Source organism: Rhea americana, unplaced genomic scaffold, assembly GCF_003343005.1.
Source record: "Rhea americana isolate MKP2758 unplaced genomic scaffold, rheAme1 scaffold_191, whole genome shotgun sequence".
Lineage (NCBI taxonomy): Eukaryota > Metazoa > Chordata > Aves > Rheiformes > Rheidae > Rhea > Rhea americana.
Genome location: NW_028186050.1, coordinates 1,342,961 through 1,349,823, shown reverse-complemented (window position 1 = coordinate 1,349,823; position 6,863 = coordinate 1,342,961). Strand labels below are relative to the sequence as shown.

Below are 6,863 nucleotides of genomic sequence, written 5' to 3'. Positions count from 1 at the left end.
AAAAAAAAGTGAGTCATTACTTCCGTGTTTGCCCAGGCAGATCATAGAGGCTTTCCTGCAGCCTGTACTTTAGTGCACCCCAGCCTTTTGCTACCGCTTTGGCAGCCGTGTGCCGTTGTGTACTCCGGTGTGCCAGGCAGTGACAGCAGACAGGTACTCTGCTCATTTGCCTTCGAGGGGCAAGGCTGCCTTTGCATGGGAACTCAGGACGAGTGAGCTGGCAAAGAAATTGCTGTCCTCAGAGGAGGCAAGGCCCAAGAGAAGAAAAAGAATTAGCTATCTTACTTTAAAAAGCACCTTGCAGCTCCCCTCCGCACAAAGGCTCTGCACTGTTTGCAGAGCACGTTACTCCTGCACTGCAGTCGGTACTCCTCCTTGGGGCAGAGGAATGCCACGCTGCAGCAAGTTTGCTTGCTTTCAGGTTCATGTGGAAGCAGTCCAAGCTGCTCAGCTTCTGACAGCTCTCCAACTGTTTCTCCACGCTGTATTGCTTTACATTACATTGCTTTCCCTGCCAGGAGGCACTGCTGTATTACAGTACAGTCGTCTAGCAAAATGTAAAACTGATTTCCACCCCCCCTTCCAAATACCGACGCACTGTTGCCACTGCAGTTACAGCTTTAAGCCCTRCTCTGTTTTTGTACACATGCAAGAGATTTTAGAATTTTTATGGGCAGCACTTGCCTCCTCCTCAGCCTCCTTCCCTCCCTGTCATGCTGCATAGCCCCTTCCACTAAGGGCAGCCATCCTCAACTTTCAGCCCAAGATGCCACTACTACATGGGTTAAAATGCCAAAGCCAGCACATTAGGTACATTATCAGGCAATCCGACTGTCTATCCGACTTAAGCAACAAACATAGAAAGTGAGAAAAATAAGTAGAAACACTCTAGTGACTCATAGCTTTATCAACATGCTCAGCTTTTTGTTAAGTCAGAATTTTAACAAAGCTAGGAGACTACAGAGGCATTTCATAATATAAGAGTTTAAGGTATTCAGAAGCATTTGGCTCCTAATACTATTCATTTCAGTTGCTTTACATTACTTACAAGCTTCAAGGCAAAGCCAGCTCCCTGCACTGCAGTGCACCTAGTTCCCCTTCTACTTCTGAACTATAAAAATAGCCATATTGTAATAGAGCAAAGGTCTGGCTCACCGTCTAGCCTTCAATAGCCAGAACAGTGACCAAAAAAATGCAATGAAATAGGGTAGAGTTCAAGCAATCTTTTCCCTTCTTATATCTTCTCCAATTGTTAAAGATTTTTTGATCCAGAGGTTGTACCCAGACCATCACTTCTAATATGGACTTATCTATCCTTCATCAATTTTCAATCCATTTAAGCTTTTGTTATGCATAATACCCTTTGGCAATGAGTTTCACAAGGTAACTATTGCTTCACAGAGTGCCTCCTCTCTGTCTGTTTTAAATCTACTTAGTTAACACAAAACAAGTATTATGAAGAATCATTCCCTATTCCCCTTTCTCACCCCACTCCTGATGGTAGAACATCTGCAATTCTTGTACTCAGTCATCTCTTTTGTATGGTCAAGAGGGAGATTCTGCTGCCTGACTTGAGACTCTGTGATGGCATTCTCAGGACCTTCCTTGGCCAAGTCCTTGGGAGTCGGTAATCAGAACTGCAGTGTTCAAGATATTGGCACACCATGAATTTACATAGCCGCACACTGATGTTTTCTGTTTGGTTTACCAGCTTGGGTAAACATTCATAGAGTTTGTTGATCACCCAGAGAGTGCAGCGTTTTCTCCCAGTTGGACCATAGTCTCTCTGTAAGAGTTTTGGGGGACATATTTCAGATAGTACTCTTAGCAGTCTGCCGAGATGGCAAGTGAAAATTTTTGTCTTCCAACAGCTGTTGCCACAGATCTCTCAATTTTCTACCCAATTAAAGGCAAAGAAAAACAAACAAACAAAAAAAAACAGGTTGTTTTAAAAAAAAAAAAAAATACTTGGGGCTTACAGTGGGAGGAAGTAATTTGGAAAAATGTTGTTCCATCATGAAGAGAGAGGAGAAYGGCATTCTAAAATCATGAAGAAAGAACTTTTTCTCATTATCTGCATGAAGGCTAAGGTTGAGATGCTTAGTAATTTCCCTCAGCTCACATGAAACCTTCTTTGGTTAATTCAAAGGAGGAAATCATTTTCCAGAGATTGACTTTGGGAAGTGCCACATACCACACACATACCATCTACCTATGGAATTACTGGATTCATCCCAGCAGAAGGCAAAGCCTGTGCCCAGGTGGGTACCTAGAGCTCTCCGGGAGGCTCAAATAGGCGTCCTGCTCCTGAGAGAGGGCTGCACAGACAACACAAAGCCAGTTCAATGGGGCATGTTGTGTCAAAGGCCAAAACATAAAACATGCTCTATAGGAGCGATGTTCCAGCTAACCCAGTTAGAACATTACCCTACTCTGTAGCACACAGAGGAACAACTAGCCTTAGGAACATGTCCCCTTGAAAACACTCCCTCATTTTGCCCTTCCTCAAGTCTCTTGATCTTACATTTATTTAATTCTTGGCTGTTTAAATAGAAACATACGTATTTTCTTCATTTAGTCCCAAAGAAAGACTTTTATGTCCAAATTCTCACCTGATTCTACCACTGCTAGCTGGCCTTACATAAGACCTTATATATATATATAAAAAAAAGTCAGGATTTGTCATAAACAGATAACAACAAAACCCCCACAGCATTCCTTATTGGTTTTGTTAATTTAAGTTCACAGCTGATACAACTTAGCTGATTGTTTTGTGAAAGTATACTTAAGTTATAACAGAAAACCCCTCCTTTACTGTCAAATGTCTATTTAAAAAACAAAAAATAAAAACACACCACACACACACACCAACAGCCACACACCCATTTCCTGGCCTGCAGTGTGCTTGCTGCCGCAGCTACCCGAGCCTCGAGCCTCRGTGCGGGAGCAGAGCGCGGTGCTCTGTCAAAGCACAAGTGGCCAAAGGCAGAAACACCCTCTCCCTGGTCAGGAGAGATAACTGGGTCCCTCCTCTTCCCTCTCCTACCCGTCTGCCAGAATTCTTTCTTGCTCCCCAAGAAGTCATGCAAGGCTTCAGGGCCCTTTCTCCCATTATTACTTGCCTTTGAAAYGCTCAGCTTTCAGATCCCTGCCATTTCCCACTCTAAAGTCTTCCCAGATCTTCCAGCTCGCAGTTACTCAAAGCTCACAGCTACTTTCTTTCACCTGCGCACGCAGTGAGAACACCCTCAAGACAGGAGAGCAGAGGGCACATGATCCCCCCAGCAGGACGAGGAAAGCATTGCTTTAAAAATCTATATTGACCAACCATGTAAATTTTCTCAAGCTCATCACAGCAAATATCCTGGCCTTAAGAAATTTCCTAGGCCTCTGCATATTAATMTGGGTGACTCTCCTGCAAGGATCAGTCAGGCTTGTCACCACGATGCACAGTTCACTACCTTGCCTCATCAGTCATCACTGATCCCGAGAGATGTGCTCTACCAAATATACCTGCTCTATATAATTGCTTGGCTTATCTCCCTGCTCTTAGCTTGACTACCATGGCTCCAAAAGGCATTACAATTAGAGATACATATATTGCAGATTCAAATCCATCTACCTGTGTAATACTTTCTGCGTCACTTATTTTTAACAGTACTGTCAGTCACAATGTTCAGCTGCAATTACTCCATGCTTCGTAGTAGCAGCTCAACTACTACCAAATTAGTGAAAGCTAGGAGAAACATCAGAGCAGTTTGTTTGACCCCAATTTCAGCATTTCTGGGAGGCATCGTAACACACCATGAGAAAGATACCACAAAGCATAAAGGTATAAGCTGGAACACTGCATCTCAGGATACCTGACCAGCAAACTGAGCAGATAATTTGAGCAAGCGCAGAATCCTGTGAATGTGCAGTTAAAAGTAGCTCAAGACAGTTTTAACAAAGTAATATTTTACATCCATAAATTTTACATCCATAGTTACAAACATCTCAATCTGAATGAACAAACTATTGAAATAACCTTTGCACATGGACACAACTCTATTACTGCCTGCAAGCATAAGTTAGCATGCAAAAACTGGGAGAATAATGTAAGGCAGTTCAACAAACTGGAAGCTAAACTTTCCTTCTGGAGATCTCATTTTCTGAATGTTTTGCATAGAGTGCCTGCAAAGATAATTCAGCTACAACTGGATGCTTTAAGCGTGGTGGTGGGGAGAAGAGTCCCTCCATCTGTTCTGAAGAAAGTAACATGGGACAGGACATGATTTTTACTCAAAGGGATGAGAAGTTCCACCAAACCCCTTACTAGAGTTCTGGCATAGAGGCAATTCAGAAAGTCAGCCAAGTCACACCCATCACCATTACTTTCTGAGAATGGAATGAGAGAAAGTTGCAGCTTAATTTTGCACACATTTGCTTCAAATGTTAGTCACCTAAGTTTTTTCTCTTTTGAAGTCACACACACACACACACAGAGTCACTTTTGGTATTTCTTCTGAAATCCCCACTCAAAGTGCTGAATCAACTACTGGCTTCCCAGTTAAGAACCCCCTTGTTTATGAAATACTGCCATCCAACACAGGAGCAGAACCAGTTCGGAGACTGGATACAGAAAACAACATTCACAATAAGCAGAAAAATTATCACTGCCAAGCAGTTTGCAGAAAGTGTCTCAAACAAGAAAGCAACAGTCTGTTCAGAACTACACAAGGCAGGAAGAAAAGAGAGTCACAGGACTAGTTATTTTCTGCTCTCCAGGAGGGTGAGTACAAATGGATAAGGAAACAGTTAGCATCTCCTACCTCACACTGGACTCGTGTCCAGGCCTTGAGCTGCAAAAAGTCAGCATGCTCTGCTTGCTCATGTCTCCTTCCTTTGGTAACTAACTGAGGACATGTTACTTAGCTTTAGTGTGAGCCAAGAGAATGCATTTCCTCTTAGTTTGAAAACATCTAGTTCCAGCTCAACTGGTTTCGTACAAGATCTGACTGAGGAGAACGAGGATGCCCTCTGCGAGATGGTCTGGCCTCTTGTGGGCGTAACTCTCCCAGCAGCCCAGCACAGACATGACTTGAACTATTGATAATGTTACCGCAGAAAGTGCGCTTTAACTCAGTTCTGTTAATATGMTCCTCTCCCAGCTGACAGTACAGGATTTCCATTCACCTAGTATCTTCAGCATTTATCTTGTCATTCCAAATGCAGAACCATTATTAGTGAGCAAAGTTACAGTATGGGAATGGGCTCTTCTTCTAAGGCACAGAATGAGTGATTATACTTTGCAGCTGGAGAAGATTACTTCTTATCTAGGACATTTCTGTAATACCACTTTCTCAACTCTTGGTTTAATTGGATAAAGGAATCAAATATTTTCATATATAAAGAATATAACCACAGAGATTTGCCATCTGAAACAGCTACACRTTGCTCTCTTCACATCCACCATCAACAAGTAAACATTTCAAGTGGTCACCCAGAGGAGATGGAACTGGGCAAAGCTCAGTACCTAGCCAAGCTGACTCCTCAGCTGAAAATTTGAACACAATGCTGGAATCTTGGAGATGCTTCACAGTGGTTTCACTACATACATTTTTTTCTGCAAATAAATGCTCGTAAGACTTTCCAGCAAGCTGGTAATTTTCCTGCTGTACTAAATTTCCTTCTCTACTTTACCTATTTGGGAGAATTGGTAAATTAACATTTGCATGACATACTTTGTGCTTGGAAAAAAGTCAAGTGAAGAGGTGAAGAAACTTGCCCCAAAGTCACAACAGCAGAGAGACCTCATCCTCGCAGCCCCACTCCCTTAATTCTTTGCCATTTTGCAACTAAACAAAGGCATAGCCAACAGGCAGTTAGATAAATCACAAACCTGCACAGCAATCTGGCTTCAACCACTTGAGCTAAAGCTGCTTCTTACAGTCAGTAGCAGAATCACATCCATCTCCCCTCAGAGGCAAGCCCCAGGAGCCGCCTAGCAGGCATACACCAGTGATACACTATACCCCATGATCTATCCACGGGGTTAGGCAGAACTAGTATCCAAGGTACCTATCATGGCAGCATCTAAATGCAAGTATCAGAGCACTTTATAGACAAAAAAGGTCTTTCCCCCAGGCTGTTTAAAATTTGCATGTTCCTGTGTAGCACTGAAGACAGCAGCAATGGTGATTCATTAAGATAATGATTTAAGTAGGAGGCTTAAGAAAGTCAGGGTGGATTAACATCCAAAGGGCTGTGGTTGAGAGCTTCTCCACTCCAACCTGTCACCTTCGCTTTTAAGAGAAGGGAAGAATTCCAAAAGTCGGGAGAACTGTGAATTAACAGCAACTATATCAAATAAACTGTATTACATTAAAACACAAGAACACTCTCTCTCAACAAGGTCAAGCACAARATTTTACACTACAGGAAATATTTCTTTGGAGTTATAAACTATTGGCTTTTCCTTTCTTTTATTTAGTTTGATAGTGTAGGCTCTTCTCAAAGAAGGTTAATAATAATAAAAAGATAACTTTTTCTCCATGCTAGAAACAACAAGACACAGCCAACCAATTGTCTTTTCCTGCTGCTGGGTGATCAGGTGGATTTGGTAAACTGATTATTCTACACATGATACAGTAAATATATGCATAAAAAAAGCATACTTGTCCTTTTCACACCCCAACATTTAATCAAATTGTAACCAGTTACCAGTTAACACATGCTTTCTGTCCATGACACAGGGTTAGTGCTCAGACAGTAACAGGCAGCTAAGATTTCATCGCTGCTGAGAGAGGCCTTTATACAACRAGTCTGATTTAAAACTTTCTGTTGCATTCTAGAGAAATGCACAGGCAACCAATCTGGCTGTT

General features: G+C 42.3%; 1 protein-coding gene across 7 annotated transcripts in view; it reads right to left on the bottom strand.

Moving 5' to 3' along the window:
• The window catches only part of HIC2 (HIC ZBTB transcriptional repressor 2), a 74,940-nt gene that overhangs the window by 26,617 nt on the left and 41,460 nt on the right, over positions 1-6,863 (bottom strand). The window lies entirely within an intron of this gene.